Source organism: Cannabis sativa, chromosome 3, assembly GCF_029168945.1.
Source record: "Cannabis sativa cultivar Pink pepper isolate KNU-18-1 chromosome 3, ASM2916894v1, whole genome shotgun sequence".
In the NCBI taxonomy this organism is placed as follows: Eukaryota; Viridiplantae; Streptophyta; class Magnoliopsida; order Rosales; family Cannabaceae; genus Cannabis; species Cannabis sativa.
The window spans coordinates 57,078,872-57,103,270 of NC_083603.1; the positions used below are offsets into that span (position 1 = coordinate 57,078,872).

At 35.3% G+C, this 24,399-nt stretch overlaps 1 long non-coding RNA gene across 2 annotated transcripts in view; it reads left to right on the plus strand.

The window, feature by feature from the left end:
* The first annotated feature begins 4,758 nt into the window (after positions 1–4,758).
* The window catches only part of LOC133035480 (uncharacterized), a 32,813-nt gene continuing 13,172 nt past the window's right edge, over positions 4,759–24,399 (plus strand). The window contains exons 1-3 of one of the 2 annotated variants that reach the window (XR_009686683.1): positions 4,759–4,872; positions 11,007–11,090; positions 15,073–15,305. This is a non-coding gene — a long non-coding RNA (uncharacterized LOC133035480). Of the gene's footprint in view, positions 4,873–11,006; positions 11,091–15,072; positions 15,306–24,399 lie in introns of those variants that run through there. The other variant, XR_009686682.1, reaches the window with a different exon arrangement.

Consider the following 24,399-nt stretch of genomic DNA (forward strand, 5'->3'; position numbering starts at 1 on the left):
AAAAATAGCGCAAAAATTAAACTTTGATCATAAACGGAATGAAAATAAAACTTGTAATAATTTAAACTTTACAAAATGATAGTTACAAAAGTCGGGATCCCAAAATTATTTATAAAATACTATTACAAGTCTTTTTCCTTTGGCCGACCTAAACGACAAAGTAGAGTCTCAAAATACATCACTGGTAGACCCCAACCCGCTTGGTCTAGTATGGCCCGAACATGTACATTCTTCGTCTAGCTCCTGCACTCGTGGCTGATCAGCAATAGCCTTACCCTTTCCTGTACAGTAGAGCACCCGTGAGCCAAGCCCAGCAAGACAGTATAAAACATATCAATAATATGCTCATCATACTATATAAACAATAATGCCATTCAAATCTGCCTGTATGACACAGACCTGCATGTTGCGCTCACATGCTTATTTATGTATACGTGGCGTAGACCTACGTGTTGCGCTCACATGTCTAACTATGTCTACGTGGCGTAGACCTACGTGTTGCTCTCACACGTCTAAATACAATAAGGCCTTAGAACGATTCATCTCAGTTCTGATTACCGAGTCCAACCTAATTATGCCTTGAACGCATAACCCTTGAATTTCACTAGGGTAATAACCCTAGACTATTAAACTGCTCATGTTAGGGTAATAACCCTAATCCTGGTTACTCTTACTCACATATATCATTTTCAACATAAGCTCCAACGCACATACTCTACGTGCTAACTACTGTCTTACCTGTTGTCCGCAATAGCAGAGATTCCAAATCCCTGGGTGCTCCTGATCAGGTGTTGGTAATCCTAGTCACACAATTCGAGATTTTCACAAATAGGGTTAACCCCTAATTTCACATATATAAAATACTCACATGGAATTTAAAATTCAAATAATCACATAGAGCTCGGAACAAGCTTTTCAACGGTATATAGAACTCCCAAATCAGACTTCGAAATAAAAAGTTATGCATTTTTAAAGTTCACACATGAATCTGCCCAGAATCTCGAGGGCGGGCCGCGGCATGCCAAAGCCATGCTGTGGCACCTGGGACCAACTCCCAGGTTCCATTCAAGGGGGCGGGCCGCGACATGCTCAGACCATGCTGCGGAACCTGGGTTTCAAACCTTGAAACCAGCAGCTAAAATCACGAATTTCAGCAACAAAACTCAATCAAATCACCCCAATTAACATCCAAACTCTCAAAACACTAAATCAAGTTGCAAACAATTATTAAAGGGTCAAAAACACATAATTCATGCATCAATTTCCAGCAATAAACCCTCAATTTTAGATTGCCCAAATAACACAAAAATCATGCTTTAACTTAACAAAGCTCAAGCTCATAAACATGAACCTCAACCTAATCAACCATATAATTTCCAGCTGCAAACTCTACCAATAAACTGAATTCAAGACATAAGAAAAACCCTAGAATTCATTCAAGGCTCAAACAATACATAGCTCACACAAAAACCACAAGATCAAAGTATACATATGCTCATACCAACTAGAGAACATCCACATGCAACACAACATCATCAACAACCAATTTCATGCTCTATCATCAAAAAAATTCAGCAAGAAGGACAAAGTTAAAATCTGTAAAAGCTACCTCAAATATAGCTAGAACTTCCTTCAATTTCAAGCTCAAAAATCCACAAATTCCAAGCTCCAAATCAAGTTAATTCTTTACCAATTTCAACTTTGAAAATCAAAGAGGGTTTGAGAGAGAGAGGGGTCGGGTAAGGAGGAGACAAAGGTCAGAAAATTCTATTTTATTTTGCCAAAAATTCTATTTTACAACACTTAACTCACATAAGCCAAATTACTAAGATGCCCTTAGGGCCATATAACATTCACTATAGCATACATGAGAAAAAAATTACATTTCATGCACAATTAAAACCCAATTAATTTCAGATTATTCACACATAAATATAATGTCAATAATTTCAATCCAAATTGCATTCCGGGCCCGAATCCAGTTCGGCCTGAAATACCCGGTTGTGACTATACCACGCCAACCTGTTAGAACACACTTGAAAAGGATAATACAGGCATACTATATAATAATATAGTCCCATAAGCACGTTGGTAAATTAATTTCATTATTTTACCCTTCTCGAGTCAAAATTACTAAAATACCCCTGGCTCACCAATGGGGTCTTAACATGTCATAAATCATATTAATTCTCATATATTGAACTATATAATGATATAATTTCTCACATAACTATCTAGTTAGGATTTTGCTAATCCATTTCATAACTCTAGGGTATTACATCGTTATTTACATGGTCAATTAACTGACCACTTCAAAGATTGTTGGATGAGTGATAAGACTCGGTCTCGTATACGGGTCGGATCATTGTGAGCTCAATGACGGGTCATGGATAATGTTAATGTCTGACTTGACTATTTTGTTTTGGGCCTGTTGGGCTTGGTGTTGTGGCCATACCATCATAATTAGTCAAATAGTCCAACCCAATCGTATTTGAGCATTCTTTGGAAACATCACATGTGATATTGAGCCTGAGCCTAATTTTGGCCTATACAGTTTGTCCCTACTCTTTAAGTTGAGTTTTGCTCGAGTTAAAGAGTATCAATTTTGGTATAATCTTTAAAATATTGATTTGCAAAATGCCCAAATTATAAGGTCCATTGTCGAAATAGATTGTTCGACCGGTTGGGCGTTATGTTAAATCGAATCGGAAAACGTTTTGCTAGCATAGTTGAATGCTTTTGTCACTCTAAAAAGTGAATATTGTATTGTATGGTGGATGTCTCATTTTGCGGGCACGTTAGCGTGTTAAAATATGGATGAATTTCTTCCATCCAAGCTTGTGTAGACCGATTTTGACTACGACCAATGAAGATTTATGGAGTAGTTGAAACGAGAAACTTGATTTAAGGGGATGGCGTCAGTAGCACTCACACTGATATTTAAAAATTAGAATTGATCTTGAAAATTATTCTAATGGTTAGCACCCACTTTATAAGAAAGTATCAATAAAAATTTATAAAATAAATAACGTTCAAGTTATAAAAATATCATTAGTGGAGTATCAATCAATGTACCGAAAATAATAAAATAAATAACAGTCAATTTATGAAATAGTATATAGCACTCAATTCACTTAGAAATATAAGAATGAATAGCACTCAATTTACTAGGAAACTTAAAAATAAATAGTACTCAATGTGTAAAAAAAAAAATATAGAAAGAGATAACACTCAAATTATAGTTACGTTATAGAGAGAGTAGCAGTCATTTAATGAAAAGTCTTCATTTGTAAAATAGATAAAATATAAATTGCCACAGTCAATATGTAGGACTCATAGGAGTCATTATTTGTCTCTTGATGTTGCGCTCAAGGAGGTTGATAAATAGGTGGAGTCAACTTATGACTCAATGTAGGAATTAACTAAATTGATTGTGAAGAACAATGAGCACTCAATATAAATATTGTTAAATGAGTAGCAATCTATTTGTAAAATAGTGTTCAATAATCAATAAACATAGTAATGGTGGTAGCAGTCAATTTCCTTTAAGGATAATGGCCATGCTCCAAAATTGTAGCACACAACATATGGACAATGTCCTTCGGATTGGAAATGTTATCATTCATCTTATTTAGTTTTGGATGCACTTTTTTCTTTTCAGTGTTGTAATTTTTATTTTGTGCCTAGGAAGTTTCTAGTCTGTGTAGACTCGTTAGCAAAGAGTGCTAGAATTTGTAGCCTATCAGCTAGCTTTGTTCAAGGGGAAGGAATCCCCCTGTGATTCCTATGTTCTTTTCCTAGTTTATTGAACTTTGTTGTTCTTCCAAAAAAAAAAAAAAAACATATGGACAATGTCAAGTTATTTCAATTAATATAAAAGTAATATTTATAGACATTTTTGTGAGTCAAAAAGAAATTTTACGTGGGCCAAGAGCCAATTCAATATCATATAAATATAGTAATGATGTTTAAATAATAACAATAATAATATATAATAATAGTAATAATTCGTATATATTATAGTCTGCTAAGGTCACATCGAGGGGCGAAGCCAGAATGTAAAGTTAAGGGGGGCCAAACTATTTACATATCAAAGTTATCGATAAGTGAATCTATATTATTTTTTTTTTGACAATTTCTCTTTTTTAATATACAATACTAGTGAAAAGCTACTAGAATATTTATTTTTTGTGTTATTACGAAATGTAATTTTTACTATATTCATAGCTGAAAAAAATTATTTTGTGGTAATTATAAAAGTGTAGTTATAAGAGTTATCACTTTATACACAATTAAAAAATTTAAAGTGGTACCTCAAAAAAAAATAACATGTCTTGCTATTTGCTAAGCAAATCAATATATATAATTGAAAAAGAAATAAATAAAAAATAGTATATCCTACTAAGCAAATTAATTATTAAAGAACAATTAAATGCTTTAAAGAAAAAGAAAGAAACAAATAAAAATTTTATATAAAATAAACAAAGTAAATACATATGGACAAAAAGAAGTTAATATTTATAAATTTTAGTTTAACTTTTTCAAAGAATCTTACACAATAATTACCCAAAAAAACTCAGTTTACATATATATATATCTAAGCACATATATATGTTAGGGAGGCCATGGCCCTTATATTATATAATATACATCCGCCTTTGGTCACATCTTTGACCACTTTAGAGTGTACTGCGTCTTTTTTTACTATTTTTTTTTTTTTTGGAAATTGTGTGTTTTAAGTACTGTTGCAAGAAATAATAATAATAACAATACAATTTATGTATGTATATAAAAGGTAATACATTGAAACGAGACATGAGGGATTGGCTTTTTCTCCTCTTCGGTAGAACTCCAAGAACTTTTTGCGAAAAGGTATGTGTTCCTTCTTAGAATTCTTTGAGTGTGTGTGTGTATATATATATGCAAGTGTATTTTAATTTTAGAAAATTATTTTTTGCTTTATTTCAATTTTGTATGAAAGATTCCACCTTTAAATGTCTTCATCTTTAAAAAAATTTTGAGTTTGGTTCTTATAAGAACAATGGATCTAAATTTTGTTTGGATAAAATAGAGAGAAACCCTTATACATACAGTTAAGGGTTTAACTATATTTTTCGTAAGAGTATATGTAAGATGTCTGTTTCTTTTATGCTTATAGATAGGAGGTTGGTGAGATATATATATATATATACTTGCTTACTGTAGATTTTGGTTAATGGGTATATATGTATATACCCCAACAAGAATAGAAAGATATGATCTTTAGAGAGAGATTTGGTATACACCTATCTTCTGAATTGTTTAGTGTTCTTTGGTCATTAGCTAGATTCAGGAGATTATGTATGTATATATATATATATGAGAGGTTCCTCATTATTCGTTGTATTGATGTCTAGAATGTTAGGGAGTTTAGGGTTTGTTAGATTTTTGAATTGTTATTTGGCTTGGAAAAAGTTTAAATTTTTTGATCCAACTAGACTTTGTAATGATCTCATGGGCTTGTTTGTGGGCCTTGTTTTTGAACATAAATAATTTTGGTAAATTAATAACTTTGTATTCTAGTGAGTTGAGTGCTAGTGAAAATTAGATGTAGGTGATATTTTATTGATGCTTATCTTTGTAAAATTGAATGATAGCTATACCATACTTGTGAAATTGACCATAGATAAATTTTAGGTTGCTCATCTGTGTGATTGGGGTGTAGTCGAAGGCATAGCCGTCGACTCTCTGATGCTTAAGTCAGTATATTATTCATAGAAAATATAATACAAAAAGAAAAGGCTGAGTTAGAAATAATATTGTTTTAGATGAGTGGCATTCCAGTTGTTGCCTATTTCTCGACCATCCTCTGCTTGAAGTCAATATGCCCCTTGTCCTATTACTTTACTAATCTTATAGGGGCCTTCCCAATTGGGGCCCAAATTACTAGCTCCTGTCTCTTTGGTGTTTTGAAATACTCGACGGAGCACCCAATCACCGTCCTTGAATGTTCATGCTTAAATGTTTTTGTTGAAATGTTGAGCAACCTTCTGTTGGTATGCTGCGGCTCTGATCAAGGCTTTCTCTCTTTTTTCATCAAGTGAGTCGAGCTCGAGGTTCATACTTTTCCAGTTCTAATCATCAGTCAAATGTTCATACCTGGAAGTGGGAAATCCTGTCTCTGCTGGGATGACTGCTTCTATTCCAAAGGTGAGCGAGAAAGGGGTCTCACCAGCAGAGGTTTTTATAATAGTGAGATAAGACCACAGAACACCAGGCGATTCATCTACCCACATTCATTTGGCTTTCTCTAACCTTTTTTTTCAATGTGTTGACAACACTCTTGTTTGTTGATTCTGTTTGACCGTTGGCTTGTGGGTATCTTGGGGTCGAGAATGAGAGTTGGATTCCCCATTCTTTGCAAAAGTTTTGGAACTCTAAACTTACAAATTACGAGCCATTGTCTGTGACTATCTCCTTTGGCACTCCAAACTTGCATATTATGTTTTTCCATACAAAATTCTTAACTTTGAGATCTCTTACCTTTGCGAATGCTTCTGCCTCAACCCACTTGCTAAAATAGTCTGTTAGTGCTAGCATAAAGACTCATTGTCCTGGAGCATTCAACATCTTCCCTACTATGTCCATTCCCCACTTCATGAAAGGCTAGGATGCTAGAAGTGAATGAAGCTTTTCTGGTGGCATATGTGAAACTTGGGTGAACCGTTGGCATCTATCACATTTCAGCACAAAGCTGAGGGAATCGGCTCTCATGGTTGGCCAATAGTAACTGGTAGTAAGTGCCCTATTACCGAGACTTCTTGAACCTAAGTGGTTACCGCACGCACCTTCATGTAATTCAGTAAGAACATAATGAGCCTCTGTTGGATTGAGACACCTAAGTAAGGGCCCGAAATATGACCATTTGTACAAATTGCTGCCATAAAGAGTGAATCTTACTGCTTTGGCTGTGATCTTTCGAGATTGACTCCTATCTTGCGGGAGTTTTCCATCAGCCAGATACTGACTTATGGGTGTCATCCAGCTAATGTTCTCTGACACATCCTTGACTTCTTCTTGAGGCTTCTAAACTGCTGGCCATTGTATGTAGATGACTGGAACTGTGACTCCACTCTTTGTTTGAATTGCTGACCCTAGGTTCACAAGTGCATTTTCATGACTATTGTCGATCCTTGATACTTGATTAATTGACATTTCAGTAAAGCTCGACAGTCTTTCTTTAACAGCTTGGAGGTACGTCACCATCTTTGAGTCCTTGGCCTGGTATGTGCCATTGAATTGGTTGACTATGAGTGGGAGTCCGACATGATCTCAAGAGCTTTGATATTCATCTCTTTGGCGAGGTCAAGCCTAGTAAGGAGCACTTCGTACTCATTTTCATTATTCGTTGCCTTAAAGTCACACTTGATTGCTCATTGAATGACATCTCCTTAGGGTGAGGTGAGAACAATGTCTAAGCCACATCCTCTGCTATTGCTTGAGCCATCTACTGACAACCTCCACTTAGAGTTAGATTGCTCTTTCAAGCACAACAACTCTTTTACTGCTTGGACCTGCATGTCACTGGAAAAGTCAGCAATAAAGTCAGCTAATACCTAAGATTTGATTGTTGTTTTTGGTTGGAATGTGATGTCATATTCACTGAGTTCTACTGCCCACTTGGTGAGTCTTCCTGAAAGCTCCGACTTGTGTAGGATGCTACAAAGTGGATATTGTGTCAACACAATAATAGGGTGGCATTGAAAATATGGTCTGAGTTTGTGTCCTGTTGTGATAAGTGCTAGTACCAGTTTCTCAAGTTGGTTGTATCTTGTTTCTGCATCTAGAAGAGTCTTTGAGACATAGTAGACAAGTTGTTGCATTCCTCTTCTCTGATTAGCACAGCACTGACTGTTGTTTCAGAGACTGCTAGGTATATGTAAAGTGCTTCTCCATCTTTAGGTTTTTCTAAGAGCGGAGGTCAGGCGAGATATTCTTTAAGTTGTCTAAGTGCATCTTCATGTTCCTTTGACCACTTAAAGTCCTTTGTTTTTCTCAGTGTTGAGAAGAACAAGTGACATCGTTCAAAAGATTTTAAAATAAAACGGTTGAGTATTGCTATCCTCCCAGTAAGGCGTTGGATGTCCTTGATTGATTTTGGTGATTGAATGTTTTGTATGGAGCGCATTTGATCTGGGTTTGCTTTAACTCTTGTCACCAAGTATCCTAGAAATCTACCCAAGGAAACACCAAAAGAACACTTGGCAGGGTTGAGTTTCATATTATATTTTTCCAATACCAGGAATGACTGTTCGAGATGATTAAGGTGGTCTGCTACTGCTAGCGATTTGACGAGCATGTCATCGATATATACTTCCATTGACTTCCCTAGCATGTCTGTGAACATCTGATTTACCAATCCCTAATATGTTTTACCGACGTTCTTTAGTCCAAACGGCATGACCTTGTAACAGAAGATCCCCCATTCTGTGATGAATGATGTCTTCTCTTGATCATCTGGGTGCATAAGGATCTGGTTGTACCTAGAAAATGCATCCATGAAGCTAAGGAGCTCGTGCCCAGCTGTTGCATCAACAAGCATGTCAATGTGAGGGAGCGAGAATGAATCTTTGGGGCATGCCTTGTTGAGGTCTGTGAAATCGATACAAATCCTCCACTTTCCATTCTTTTTTTGGACAACAACTACATTGGACAACCATTCTGGATAGTTGACCTCTCTAACTGATCCAATGTCAATGAGCTTTTGAATTTCTTCATTGATCACTTTGTTGCATTCGGGAGTGAACTTTCTTCTTTTCTGCTTGACTGGAGGGAAATTGGGGTCTACCTGCAACTTATGCATAATAATGTTAAGGTCTATAACTCTCATATCTTTGTGAGACCAAGCAAAGTTGTCATGATGCCTAATGAGAAATTTGATCAACTTTGCTTAAAGTTCCGGTGTGAGCTTGACCCTAATTTGTACTTTGTGTTCTGGGAATTCCTTGCTAATGCTCACTTTTTCTAGCTCCTCCATGTTAGGCTCATCTGGATCAATCATTGCATTTGATTGATGTAGTTGCTATGAGGTTGATTGTTTTTTCTTTTAGGGTACTCTGATAACACTCCCGCGCTGCTCTTTGTGCCCCCAATATCTACTTTATTCCCCATGGTGTAGGAAATTTGATAACTTGGTGGTATGTGGATGGCACAACTTTCATCTCATGGATCCATGGTCGGCCAAGGATGGCATTGTATGAAGAAGGACAATCAACAACGATGAACTTGGTTTGAAAGTTTACTCCTTCTGCCCAAACATGCAAGTTGACCTCTCCAATCGAGTGATTTTTCTCACCACTAAACCCGATTAAGATTGTAGATTTGCGGGTGATTATTGACTCGTCAACTTTCATATCCCTGAGAGCATTAAGAAATGAAATGACTAACACATCATGGTGAGGGTGGAGCAAATATGTGGCTTCATCATTGACAAAGCTGATGGTCTGTCCAACGACTGTCTTTGGCTTTCTCGGCTTTCCTTGGCTATTAATTGGTTCTCGTGCATGGCGTTTAGCTGCTGAATAAGTAATTCCACTAAATTTTGATCCTCCTGAGATCACATTCACAGTCCTCGCATTCTGAGGGGGTTAGGTAGACTCTCTTATCTTTTATCCCCTTCTACTACGGTTGCTTTGCCTTTATCAGAAAGGAAATCTCATAGTTGTCCTCGACGAAGTAGTCTTGCAACTTCAAACTTGAGTGTTATACATTCGGTTGTGGTGTGTTTGTGATCGCTATGAAATTCACACCATTTGGTCATATCTTCCAGAGCTTCTGGCTTTTGAATCTTCCCAGGCCACTTGACTTTATTTCTCATGCCTTTCATTACAGCAACCACTTCAATAGGGTCTATTGTTAGAGTGTACTCTGGGATTGGTGCTTTATCTTGATAGCCTCTAAACTTTTGGGATGATTTTCCCCTTACTTGTTAATCACAGGATCGTTGGGGCGGAGCTCTTCCACTACTTTGAAATGATCTGGATCTGTTGTTGGGGTATGGTTCAACATGATAAGATGACTTGCGCTCTACTCGTCTTGGCCCTCGATTCTCACGAGAACTTGAATAGTTGGAGATCGGTTTGTTATTCGATTCATCTTCCTCCCATTTGATTTGAGCGCATGATTTGGCAAGCACATCCTCCTTAGTCCTGCAAGGGTATTTAGTTAATTCTTTATATAGGTCAAATTCTACTAGAAGGCCTTTTCGGAAGGTTGTGACGACTGTGTCCACGTTGCAGGCTGTAATGGACACCTTCTAAGAATCTCTCTCCAAGCTCTTTAAATCTCCTCAAAGCATAATAGAATGGCTCATTGTGTTGTTGGGAAAAATCTTCAAGGTATAGCATCTGTGACTAGTGTTGCACATAAATACCACGGGGACAGGGACCCGCGGGAATCTGCCCCTAATGGGGCGGGAATTCCCCGACTTAGCGGGGATCGGGTGCGAGAACGGGGTTGATTTTACGTACCCGAGTCGGAGGCGGGGCGGGGTTGGAGAAAGTACTATCCGCCCCGATTTATCCCCGATTATATATTAATACATATAAATTATAATAGTTAATTACTTATAATAAATATATACCTTGGACTTTTCCTCTTCTCACGGTTTTTCCTCTTCTTACAATTATGTATGACATTTATATGGTTTACGGTTACCCTTTTTTTTGTAATCATATCAATTTGATTTTAAAAATCTTGCTGATTGATTGGTGATTGGTATTGTAAATTGCAATTGAATATAGAAACTAAAAAGTCACCTCAGTGACCTCACCCCCACCCACCGATTATTCAGATTTGAGAGGCTAATAGTAATTGATATTAAATTTCATAAATTATACGTTATTAATTTAAAAATATTTTACTGAATATTATATATTAATAGTATATTTGCATACAAAGTAGAGTATATAGTATATACATACAAGCAGATATATTATATATTGTTCACTTTTTAGTTTCTCTTACAGTCTAAACTAGAATTTCTCTCGCATAGATTGAGGTTGTGGTGTGTGTGATACTGATAGTGGCTCTGAAATGGAAGGAAATATGAGGTTAGTACTCTATTTTATTTTTAGTAGAATATTTTTTTTGAATAATATTCTGAAACTGATTTATTTGTTTTTTTATTATTAATATCATTCATTCTTTTCTTTGGTAGCAATTTTGTTTGTCTTGTATATATACTATATATATATTTATTAAAATTTGAGAAGTTTTATCTTGTATGTAAATTTTATATTTTATATATATATTTATTAAGATTTGAAAAATTTTACCTTGTATGTAAATTGATATGTGATATATGTATAATTCTGCATAATTGATGAATGTACATAAATTTATATATACATACACGATTCACATGAATATAAAGATAAATTAAAATAGTAGAACAAAATATGTAATGACCGCGCTAGTAACTTGAATTAGTAAGGGCAATTAGCACTAACACTACTAGAAAAATGGGTTTTAGTGACCCACATTGAGTAACTCTAAAACTCTTTAGTGACACTTCAACGCGTGTCACTAATGAGGGTGACTGGAAAGGCAATTTTTAGTGACACTTCATACGTGTCACTAAACCCTTTTACATTCACTTTATGCACGTCACTATAAACCTATAAAGTCAAGATTTGTCAGACTGAAATGGCAACAGCAACACACATAAAGTGTCACTATATCTTAATATTTTTCTAAAAAAATAATATTTAATTATTTTAATTCAGATTTTATATATTATAAATAATAATTTATATTAATTATATACAAATACAATTAAATATAATAATAATAATTTTAATTAATTCAAATATAATATCTCATATTTTTATTCCAATTTAATTATATGCATTATTAATTTTTTTTTAAATAAAAAGAATTTCGTTATTGTTTTTATTTTAGGGTTGCCTAAATCAAATTTTTACAAGTTTTTAAAGCATTTCTTGAAAAAAGAATAAGATTGAACCATTTTCTATAAAAACATTAAAATAATTTCTCTTTAAAAGAACCCTAGAACTAAACTATTTGAATAAACTGAGGAGAGTAAAATTAGGTCTTCCAACTCTCTTTCAATAACCAACATTAACTTTTAAATAGTCCAATGCTATTACTATTTTGGTGCATTCTCAATAACCTGTTTATGCTCCTCTAAACAATCTCAAATGATCAGTGTGCAATAAATAGTAAAGTTATTGCTGTTAAACAAACTAGTCAGGAAAGAAAATCAACTTAATGCAATCAACATTACTCTAAGGTGTATTCACCATTTACTCAATGTGAGTGTTCATATAAAAAAATACTGTAATGGAAGAAACAATACCACCCATACTAAAAGCAAATTGACTACATAATTAACTATCCACTATTTTTTTTTTCCAATCAAACTAAGAAGCAAAGAGAAATTAGATAAAAAAAAAAATAGTGAAATAACTAGAAGAGGCACAGGAAAGAGAAGAGTCCCCAAAAAAATCCCTAAATGAAAAAAAAAAAACAAACATAAAGATTAATTACTAAAGCCATTTACTAAACCAGAAACTAAAATAAAAGACAAAAACAACTCGGCTGATGCAAACATTGACGAAAACCTAGCCGATGCGAACCACCGTCACCGTCACCGTCGATGTGAACCCCCAGCCGCCACCGTAGTTACAAACCCCAAACCGGTTGACGCAAACATCGTACTCCCATAGATCTGTGATAAAAAATGAAAAGAAAAAAAAATAAGAGGAAGAGGATGAGATCGAGATCGACGATCTCAGTAGAAGAAGAAGAAGAAGAAGAGATCGACGTCGATCTCAAAGAAGAAGAAGAAGCAGAGGAGGAAAGAAAGAGTACCTGGGTTTGGTTTTAAGGGGCGACGATCCCAAATACCTGAACCGTTTGGGCTTCAGATCATCGTAAATGTCGGTCGGCCTTGGCAGCAGAGCAGCTGGGAAACCCTTGGCTAGGGGTGGCGCCGGCCCTGGTTTACACGAAAGGAAGAGAGAGATTTTTTCTTTTTGAACAGAGAAAGAGAGAGAGTTAGAAAGAGATATGAATAGGTTTTTGTTATAAATATGTTATTAATTATTTTATTTATTTAATAAATAAAATATCAAATTATATTTATGTATAATTAAAGTTTTTTTTTTAAAAAAATATTAATTAAAGTTGAAAAAAGTAAAATGATATAGTGACACACTTAGCATGTCGGGACACGTTTACCCACACGCGTTTGGTGTGTCACTATAGATTAATATTTTTTTAAAAAAAAATAAAAATAAAAATTATGGGTATTACTTTTTAGTGACGCCTCATACATTTAGTGACACACATTATAAGAGACTAATACTGAAAGTTTAGAGTCTAATTATGTGTGTCACTAAAAATCAATCCTAATTATTTAGTGACACGCACAAAAGTGCGTGTCACTAAATAATGTCACTAAAAGTCCAAATTGTAGTAGTGTAATTTTTATTATTTTATTATTATTTGTGAATTAATTTAATTGTGGACCCCAATAATTAGAAATAAATATTAGAATTATATTTTCTCAATTCCGGAGATTTTATTAAACTCTAGGGGTATTATTTAGCTTATATGTGAAATATGTTATTTTTGTGATTTTTGCTCGGTGACAACGGAAAATGCGATGGATGGCTAGATTGATCACATGGGTAAGTTTAGAACCTTATTTATTAGTGGAAAATATTTTAGAGAAAATAAATTATCGGGGTTGAGCGGGGTTATGGAATTTGACCATTTTACCCCTAGCTTTAGAAATATCCTAGTTTTTGTTTAAAGGGCATTTTACTTTGAAAGAAAGAAAATTAAGGAAAAAGAAATTAAAATTAGAGAAATATTATTTCTCCTTTCTCTCTCTTGGTGTTCGGCCCTCTCAAACCAGAAGGAAAACCCAGCCATTTCTTTATATTTTTCTGTGTTTTCAACCAAGGATTCAAGGAAGAACAATTAAGGTAAACCCTAGCTCCTTTCCTTTTAAGTTTATGGAGTTGTATTTTGGTTTTAAGAGGTGATTTTGGGTTATAGGGGCTGTTAGGGTTTGATGTTTGCATAGTTCGAATTCTAGGGCTTGTTTGAGTTGATTTTAATTCCTAGTTGCTGGTTTGGTTGATTGGTTTAAGTTTTATGCAACTTTGAACATTGAGTTCAAAGCTTTGAGCTTTAATGGCAACTTGAGATTTATTGGTTTGTTCTGTGAATTACTGGCTAGAAATTATTGTTTATGCCCTAATTAGGTACTCTGGAAGGTTTCATGGCAATTGGTGGAGAGTTGAGCAACAAATGAAAGATTTTGGGAAACCTGGTGCAAACCGGCTAGCCAGTTTGCAGTGCCACAAAAACCGGCTAGCCGATTTTGGCAGGGTTCCCCGGGCCTTTCATTTTCTCAATTTTTGCCTTTTCAATGTCTCGGTTGGGTGTTTCCCCATTTCCAGGGTTAGAATAACCCATTGGGAATATAGCAGAACCTAGGGTTTTTGTTTTGGGTTTCCCGGGAATAGGTTTTGAATCATGTAACTTAGCCGGTTTCAAAATGTGATTAGGGCATCCATCTAGCACGAGATTTCCGTTCAGGTCGGCCAGCACACTTGAATTCGGAAAACAGGTAAGAACTAGATATAATGTGTGATGTGATTATCTGGATGTATGTATATGTGTTTATATATGCATGCTTAAATTGTGATTTGCACTACCAACACTTGTATTGATATGATATAGAGTGCATTGGTATAGTGAGTGTTGTTGTTTTGAGTACGATACAGTGATACCAACACGGGTATGAGAAAGTGCTAAGGTGTGTGGTATATCACTCAGTGGTACTCAGGGTACGGAGTAAACCCTACCAACACTCGTACAGTGAGGTACGTTGTGTATGTGGTATAGTGGTTGTACCCTAGTATTGAACGTTCATACTCATCTGTTAAGCTCTGTAAATAGGTGTATGGGTGCCTATTTACAGGTCAGAAATTATATGGTATGTTATATGCATTTCTTACTGAGTCTGTCGACTCACAGTTCTGCTTCCATGTGTAGGTAAAGGAAAGGCGAAAGCTGAACAGGAGTGAACCTGAGCTCGGGTGGGATTGTACATGTCAAAGCAGCTCGACCTGGAGTGTTCGGTCTCAGGACATCTGGGGATTGTATTTTGATAGTCGTTGTGCGACCTGTAATAAATGTATATTTTAGAATGTTAATTTTACAAAGTTTAAAAACGGGATCCCGACATTTGTAAATATGTTATTATATTATAAAGTTTAATATTTAATATGAAAGTTTTAATTTGACACGTTTTTCGAGAAAATTCTTTGATTAGCAAAAATTGCACTATAATTGAAAAAGCACTGTAGCGTGCCTTAGCATTAGGGCGTTACAATTTGGGTATCAGAGCCGCCAGTTTTGTCTACCGAAGCTTGCTAAGACATGTACAATCTTCATCAGAGAAAGCTCGGTTCACGGTTCAGTAAGCCCGTACTTGTTTAGTATTTTAAATAAATGTGAATGTGAAAGCATGTTAGGAAGCATATTAGATTTTCATTAATTATAAAAAAAAAAAAAAAGTGTGTTGCCTTTAACCCCTTAAGAGCGGTGTTAAGTTTTGATCGCTGTCTAACCTACCTGGCTTATGGATTCGCAGGCTAAGTCCTATTAAATGGACGCCCCGCAAAATACAAGAAGTCAGGGTGATATGGTTGAGACTGGAGGCGGTCAGAGGAATCCCCAAAATCCTCGTGGTCACGGCCGTGGCCGTTGCAGAGCTCAGGGTGGTCGCCCTTTAAATCCACCTCAAGCTCCTCCGGATTGGGAGCAAAGATTTACGGAGATGCAAGATCGGATCTTCCAACAAGATGAAGAGATTTAGAAGTTGAGGCAGCAGGGTCCTCCTGCCGTGCCTCCTCAAGTTGCTCAGGCTGTGGCAGTTCCAGCGGTTCCAGCAGAGCAACCTGTTGTTGGCAACCGTATGGAGCCGTTGTATGAAAGGTTCCAGAAGCAGGCACCTCTAGTGTTTCTGGGAGGTCCTGATGTAATGAAGGTCGAGTAGTGGCTCACAGTGATCGAGCGTATCCTCAATTTTATGGGAGTGGTTGGTAATGACCGGGTGACATGCGCCACTTTCCAGTTTCAAGAAGACGCTCTCGTGTGGTGGGAGTTGATAACCCTCACTCGGGACGTCACAGTGATGACCTGGAAAGAATTCAAGGAGTTGTTTAACTCCAAATATTACAATGAAGTTGTCCGCAGTGCCAAGCAGAAAGAGTTCACTGAATTGGTTCAAATTGAGGGAATGTCGGTTACTGAATATACAACAAAGTTTAACCGTCTGGCCAAGCTTGCAGCGGGAATTGTGCCCACTGATTTCAGTAAAAAGGAGAAATATCTGGCTGGTTTGAGTGCAAAGATTTGACACGATCTAGTGATTACTACCACCGAGGCAACCACATATGCAGAGATGGTTGAAAAGGCTTTGAGAGCCGAAGGTGCGGTGAAATTTCTTCAGGAGCCCCGGGTGACTCTGAGTGTTGGTGGAACCCCCATTGTTCCTACTCCTGTCTATGGTAGGAATGGTGGTGACTCCACCACTGAACAGAAAAGGAAAGTTATCCCAGCTTTTGGTGGCTCGGGACAAAGTAAGCGGTTCCGTGTGAACCAAGGCAGAGGTGGACGCCAGGGTTATCTTACCCTGAGTGTCCACGGTGCAAGAAACATCATCCGGAGAGTGTAACCGGAAGACATGATTTTTGTGTGGCATGGTGGGGCATTTCAAGAAAGATTGCCCCCAGGCAAAGAAAGAGGAGCCGAAAGCAGAAGTGAAACCGGTTCCTACTCGAGTGTTCGCTATCACCCAAGCTGATGCTGCAGCCAGTCCTTCGGTTGTGACAGGTCAGCTTCCCGTCAACAACTTATTGTTTACAGTATTATTTGATTCGGGAGCTACACGCTCATATGTAGCTACAAGAATAATTGATCTTTTGGGTAGGCCTTGTGATGTTTTAGAAAGAGGGTTTGGAACCCTAATGCCTAGCGGGGAACTGGTTATCTCTAATAGGCGCATTAGGTCTATGCCGATTAGGATCGAAGATAGGGAGTTAAGCGCTGACCTTATAGAACTGAAATTAACTGAGTTTGACATTATACTGGGAATGGATTTTCTGTCCAAGAATTCAGCCAGTATAGATTGTAAGCGAAAAATGGTGACTTTTCAGCCGGAAGGAGAAGATCCATTTGTTTATGTTGGATCATTTCAGGGGTCCCAGATTCCGATTATTTCTGTATTAAGGGCTAGGGATTTACTATGCAGTGACTGTGTAGGATTTCTAGCAGTGGTATTTGACTCCTGCAGACCTGAAACATTTGGGCCTGAGGCAGTCAGGGTGGTGAAAGATTTTCTCGACGTGTTTCCCGAGGAGTTACCGGGATTGCTGCCACAGCGAGAGATTGATTTTGTAATTGATCTTGCACCTGGAGTCGAGCCTGTTTCTAAAGCTCCATATAGGATGGCTCCAGCTGAACTCAAGGAGCTTAAGTTGCAACTTCAGGGGATGCTTGACATTGGGTTTATCCGACCCAGTGTATCGCCCTGGGGAGCTCCGGTTCTCTTTGTGAAAAAGAAAGATGGTTTCCTCAGGATGTGTATTGATTATCGGGAACTAAACAAGTTGACAATTAAGAACAAGTACCCATTGCCAAGAATCGACGATCTGTTCGATCAGCTTCAGGGAAAGACAGTGTTTTCGAAGATTGATTTACGGTCTGGTTATTATCAACTCAGAATTCGAGAGGAAGACATACCGAAGATTGCTTTTAGAACCAGATATGGGCACTATGAGTTTCTGGTAATGTCATTCGGATTGACTAATGCTCCTGCGGCCTTTATGGATCTCATGAATAGAGTATTCAAGGATTTCCTCGATAACTGCGTTATAGTGTTTATCGATGACATTCTTGTATACTCTCAGTCAGAAGAGGAGCACGAGCATCATCTTCGAATGGTATTATAGCGACTTAGGGATCACAAGTTGTATGCAAAGTTTAAAAAGTGCGAATTCTGGTTGTCTGAGGTGTCCTTTCTGGGTCATATTGTTGGAAAGAATGGAATTATGGTTGATCCAAACAAGGTAGAATCAGTGAAAAATTGGCTGAGGCCAAAGTCTGTGACGGAGGTTCGAAGTTTTCTCGGTTTAGCAGGATATTATCGACGTTTCGTCGAAGGATTTTTTAAAATTTCTATGCCCCTAACCGAATTGACCAAGAAAAATCAGAGATTTGTGTGGTCAGATCAAGAGAAACAAGTTTTCAGGAGTTGAAGCAACGTTTGATAACAGCTCCGGTGTTAGCTTTGCCATCAGATCAAGAGAAATTCGTTGTTGGAATTGGTTAAGGACTACGATTGTGAAATTCTGCATCACCCCGAAAGATTTGAATATGAGGCAGAGAAGGTGAAAAGTGTGAGATTTATACTGATCATAAGAGTCTCAAATACTTTTTCACCCAGAAAGATTTGAATATGAGGCAGAGAAGGTGGTTGGAATTGGTTAAGGACTACGATTGTGAAATTCTGTATCACCCCGGGAAAGCCAATGTTTGTTGGAAACTATTTTACCAGGATCTTAGATCTACTCACAAGTATGTTGATTAACACCCTAAATATGAACTTCTAAAAGGATGAAATAAACACATATAAAGTTTAGTAAACCTTACATTGGGTGCAGCGGAATATAATGACTCCTTCCGTTCAGATATCTAGCCCTTGATTCCTTTCTGTAGCAGAGCATTATCAATATGTGAACCTCGATCTCTTTTTCTCCTTCTTTAGTGCTGAAACTCCTTCTTGCTGAAAGTCTTTCTTCACGATCTTCCTCACTATGATTGAGGTATCACTTGTTGTGTGTGGGCACTACTCTAATCACTAAGTATTTCGAAATCTTAAGGAAGAAGAGAGAGAGAGAGTGGGCGCCAAGGTAGAGAGAGAAGGCTCAGGTTTTTCTGAATGAGAAGTGTAATTTTCCTGAAGCCTTCACTATCTATTTATAGCATTCCACTAGGGTTAGGTTTGAATTATTTGGCATTAAAATAATGAAAATATCAGTTTGAAAAACCATCCCAAGTGGCTGGCCATAGAGTGTAATGGGCCTTACTTGCATTTTGCAGTTTTCACAAATTTTATTTCTATTTTCTCAAAAACGCCAATTTTCAAATTCAACCATTTAAATGCCAATTCTAACTATTTAATAACTATAAATAATTATTAAATAATATTGTCATTTATCATATTTATTAATTGAACCATACAAAGTATCATAATTAACAAATATGCCCCTAAACCTCTTTCTTTACAATTTCGCCCTTACTTAGTGAAAAATTCACAAATAGACATAGTCTAATTTGAGAATTATAATTGATTAATCAAAACCAATTATATGAGTCTTACAAGCAATATTATCTCAACTAGTGGGGGGACCATGGGTCTATATAACCGAGCTTCCAATAAGCAGATCAAGAATTTATAACCTAAATTCACTGACTTATTAATTCTTCGTTGAATCCACGCATAGAACTTAGAATTGCACTCTCATTATATAGAATGCTCTATATGTTCCACCATATAGACACATCATTAGTTATCCATTGTTATAATCCTAATTTCATCAATGATCCTCTATATGAATGATCTACACTGTAAAGGGATTAGATTACCGTTACACCCTACAATGTATTTTATACTTAAAACACTTAACCCCGTATAAATGATATTTCAGCTTATGTGAAATGAGATCTCCACCATTTATTTTCGTTTGGTCAAGCTCGAATGAGATCATCCTTTACTTACTATTCGCCAGATAGAAGCTATAGATTCCATGTTTATGTTAGCGCTCCCACTCAATTGCACTACCGTGTTCCCAAAATGTACATATCACCCTAACCTAAAAGTAGGCTTAACTAACAAATCAAAGAACACGAATAGCCTCTTGAGATTGAGCCTAATCATAACAGGATTAAGATCATTTGATCTAGGATCAACTAGGCGATATTGACTTGAATAGATATTACGGTAAGTTTAATAAATCTAAGTCAAAGTTCAATATCGGTCACTTCCGATGCATACTCCATGCATCCAACCTGAGCTTTACTTTAACCAATGCTCTGGAAAGAACATAGCATTTCTCCAAATGCAAGTAAACTCTGTTGTAGATTATCATATCAGTAAAACCCTGTGTCTGATAAATCTAGGAAACTTTATTCACATAGTCATGTTTACTTTCCAAGATGTTGACAACACAATAAACATGATCAAGTATGTGAAAAGGGTTTCAGATGAATTCATACATTATGTACATATAATCATGAAATAAATCATGTGAACCATGCAACATTAAATGTTATTTCTGATCTATATTAACAAGTAAATCTGATTATATTGAAATGAGTTTTATTTAGGGCATAAAACCCAACAAACTCCCACTTGCACTAATATAAAACAAAATGTGCATTTCAAATAATCTCAACACCTTGATATACAAATCAAGTGTAGCAGTAGTAGTAAACTCCTCGTAATAGGATCTGAAAGGTTGAATTAAACACAACATTTTCTCCACCATTACTCTTCCTTAATCACAAAATCATTGATAATGTGAAATTCCTCTCTATATGTCTACTCTTTTGGGATACTGGATTCTATACCTTTGGCAACTACTTTTGGTTAATCAAGAAATTAACACTAGTAGTGTAGGCAATTTAGAATGGTGCCAAAAATGTATAGAACTTTCCTTAGACTGAATAAGTACCTTTCCTGCAACTTTAACATTCAGTCCCTTTTTGGTAGACCTAGAGACTTCAGATAGGTTTTTACACTTCTCCAAAATCAATATTCTACCCCCAGAGTAATCACAATCTTATCAAAAAGATTTTGTAGCACAAAGGAAAATTTCGAAATCTGATGTGGTGTAGTCTAAGAGTTTTAAATACACCCTTATCGACTAACATATAGTTCCTCTTCTTAATCTTAAGATTTACTTGATTGTCTTCCAATGTTCTTCTCCTGGATTAATCTGATACCTACTCATTACTCCCACTCAATAGCAGGTGTCTGGTCTAAGGCATACAAAAGCATATCTAAGACCTCTCACTGTTGATTTAAGAAATTCTTTCATGGCTTTATCTTTTCTGAAACAATTGAGACTTTTCCTTAGATAAATAAAATCTATGCCTAAGAAGTTTTGAAGCTTCTATAGATTTCCATTAGAAACAAAATGCTTCAGCATCTTACTAAAGTAAGTTGCTTGCATTAGAGTAAGTAATTACCAGGTATACCACAAGCCATAGGTTTAGATAAACTGAAACCTATAATACTAGGAACAGAAAGTTTTGTTAAGTCCATTGAATAGACTTATAAACGAAAATTTCCTTTTATGTCCTTGTAATAGAAAACTTTAGGTTACTCCATGTGAATGGATTAAACCACAGTTCTATTGGCTTTTCTTCTTAGTTTCTTATCTTGACAATCCATTACTTGTTTAAACTCACAATGGATTTTAATCACTAGTGTCTTCCAAGTCATAAGAAGGTGAGTTCCTAGAAACTCTCCCACTACGACAAGGTACCGTGAATTATGTCTAAGAAAACTAAATGGTATTAACCTCTTTGGTTGTGACAAGACAACAGAGGCAGTGGGATCATCATATGTCAAATAAGATGATAGAACACTTTTGGAATCAAGAAATAAATATCTCCTTTATTTGCTACTTTATTTTCAGACTTAGTCATTATCTTAGAAAAGTAGTATTTGTTTGAACAAACACTTTCTTATCTATTGACTATGGGATGGTCCACCCCTAATCACTTAGAACAGCTAACAAACCATGGTTAACAGTTCTAGCTTTTCTTAAGATTTTGATTAGGTCATCCATGAATCTAGTAATGATTTACATTAAGTATACAACCATTACATCATTCTGAAATTGTATTACCATAGAAGGATTTAGGCAATGACTTGTAACTAATCATCAATATGCAAATCGAAATTTCTGGGGAGGTAAGTTTGGATATAATTAAAAAATCAATTTAATGATCTTTGAACTGCATATCTACTAACTATTTCTCCACCCCTATCAGTTCGCAAGATCTTTAACCACTTACCTTAATGGTTTTCCACCATTGCTAGAAATCATAAATTTTTAAAACATTTCAAATTTCTTTGCATAAGGTATAATCTAGAGTGGTCGTTTTAAGAATACAACGAAAAACTCATATCCACCCCTGAATGTACATCCATCTACGAATGAGATGAACAACTTTCAGTGGATATAGGCATATTAACTCTTTGCAGAGATTGATCTTGTCAAAACTACTATGAACAAGATACAAATGCCATAGATTAATAAAAATGTGGTTGTGTCTTTTTGATGACTTAGGTTTAGTTACTTCAATGAGTTCATAGAATAGTGCAAGTGGATCCTGGTCACAGAATATTAAACTCATATTCCATACAGTTTGAAACCAATGATAGAAAATGGTATTAAACACTTGTGAAAGTGTAACTGTATAGTATCCTGGAATTATAAATATAAGAAAATTTCTGTTTGGAACTAAAATTAAAGTCAAAGACTTAAATTTATACCAAATATAATGAGTAATTCTTTTTGTGGACCACCACTACTAATTTAAACTCTAAGTCAGATTTGCCCATACAAGTAGGAGATTTCTAAGATTGAGGATTTATATCAATTGGGAATAGAATGTCGGGATTATAATCATATGCGTCATTTAATTTCTTAAGAGAAAATATAATGACATTAAATGATATATAGACCATTCATCCAATGATATGTTATTGAGCTAATTCGAAATGAATAAGCTAAGAGGAATTATGATAATTTCGTTTATAAATAAGAATCCAACGATGCTTCGATTAGCGAGAGTCAAAGTAATCTTATTTATATAATCTTCTTCTCATATTGTAAAAATACTAGTCTAAGGTGTCATCAATTGATGAACAGCTAGATGTTGCATATACAATATTTATCTTTCGAGATCTAACACTATTATGTATATCTAATGGTGAAAATCCATTAGGGAATTATCTCATTAGATAAACAAATCAAGTTAGACCAACAATGAAGATTCGAAATTAAACTACAATTTAATAACAGAAAATAACATGGTTCAATATAAATTCATACACAATTCAGAAATTATTAAACATATAGCAAGTAGGAATGACCAGTGAAAATACTAAAACATACAATCCTAAATAATTTCCAAGGTTTTCAACAAACTGATACAGTGTCCCGGTAGGCGAGAGTCAAAGTATCATTCATTGAATAGAGTTGTCAGCTCATCTAAAATGCAAACCATTCTAGCAACCTTTTATTCGATCAAAATAAGAATCCAACGTTGTCCCGGTAGGCGAGAGTCAAGGTTATTCTCATTTTATGAGCTTCCACCATTGTTTCATGTTTTATAAGTTTATCTCTAAGTAGTCACCGTAGGGGAGAGTCTAATAGAGACGAAAACTTACAAAACACTTATCAAATGAGATCTTACGGTGTTAAATGCGTTCAACGAATAACCATCCATAGGGGGACGAAGTCTAGCGTCTCAAGGTTATATTGAAAACATTTAACTATTGTAAGACCAACAATGGAGATCGAATGTCCTAATAATAATAAAGCTCATTATTTAAGGAGAGTTGTATTTTCTTTGATACTTATTTTAATCTATTTATTTTAAATATATATTTATTTAATTAAAATTTCCAATTTAGAATGAAAAATTCTAAATATAAATTTTAATTTAATATTTATAAATTTTACTTAGATGGATATGAAAATAACATAAATTATTTCCATCTTAGTAATAATTTCCAATAAATATTTAGAAAAATATTCAATTCAGTTGTTACAAAAGTAATTTAAATTAATTTACAACTCAAATTTAATTTTCTATAAATATATATTGCATTTCAAATTGAAGTATTTAATAATACAATTTTCGAAATTGCTTGTTAAAATAAAAATAAATCCTGGAAAAATTATTCTAATTTAATGTTGGCCCAAAATTAATTAATAAAATTAATTTACAACAAAAAAAATATAATATCTATCTAGATTTTCATGGACTAATTAATTCAATTTCTAATAATATACTTTAATTCATTTATTTTAAATTAATCAATAAATGAAAAAAAAATCATTGATTTAAGTTAGTCCAAGAATTAATTAAAATAAATAATTAATTTACAACTTAATCAATTTTTCAAGATAAATTCAAAATCATCTTGCATTATGAAATGCAATTTCAAAAATTAATTAATAAAATAAAGAAAAAATATATTTTGAAAATTATTTAAATTTAGTTGAAAAAATA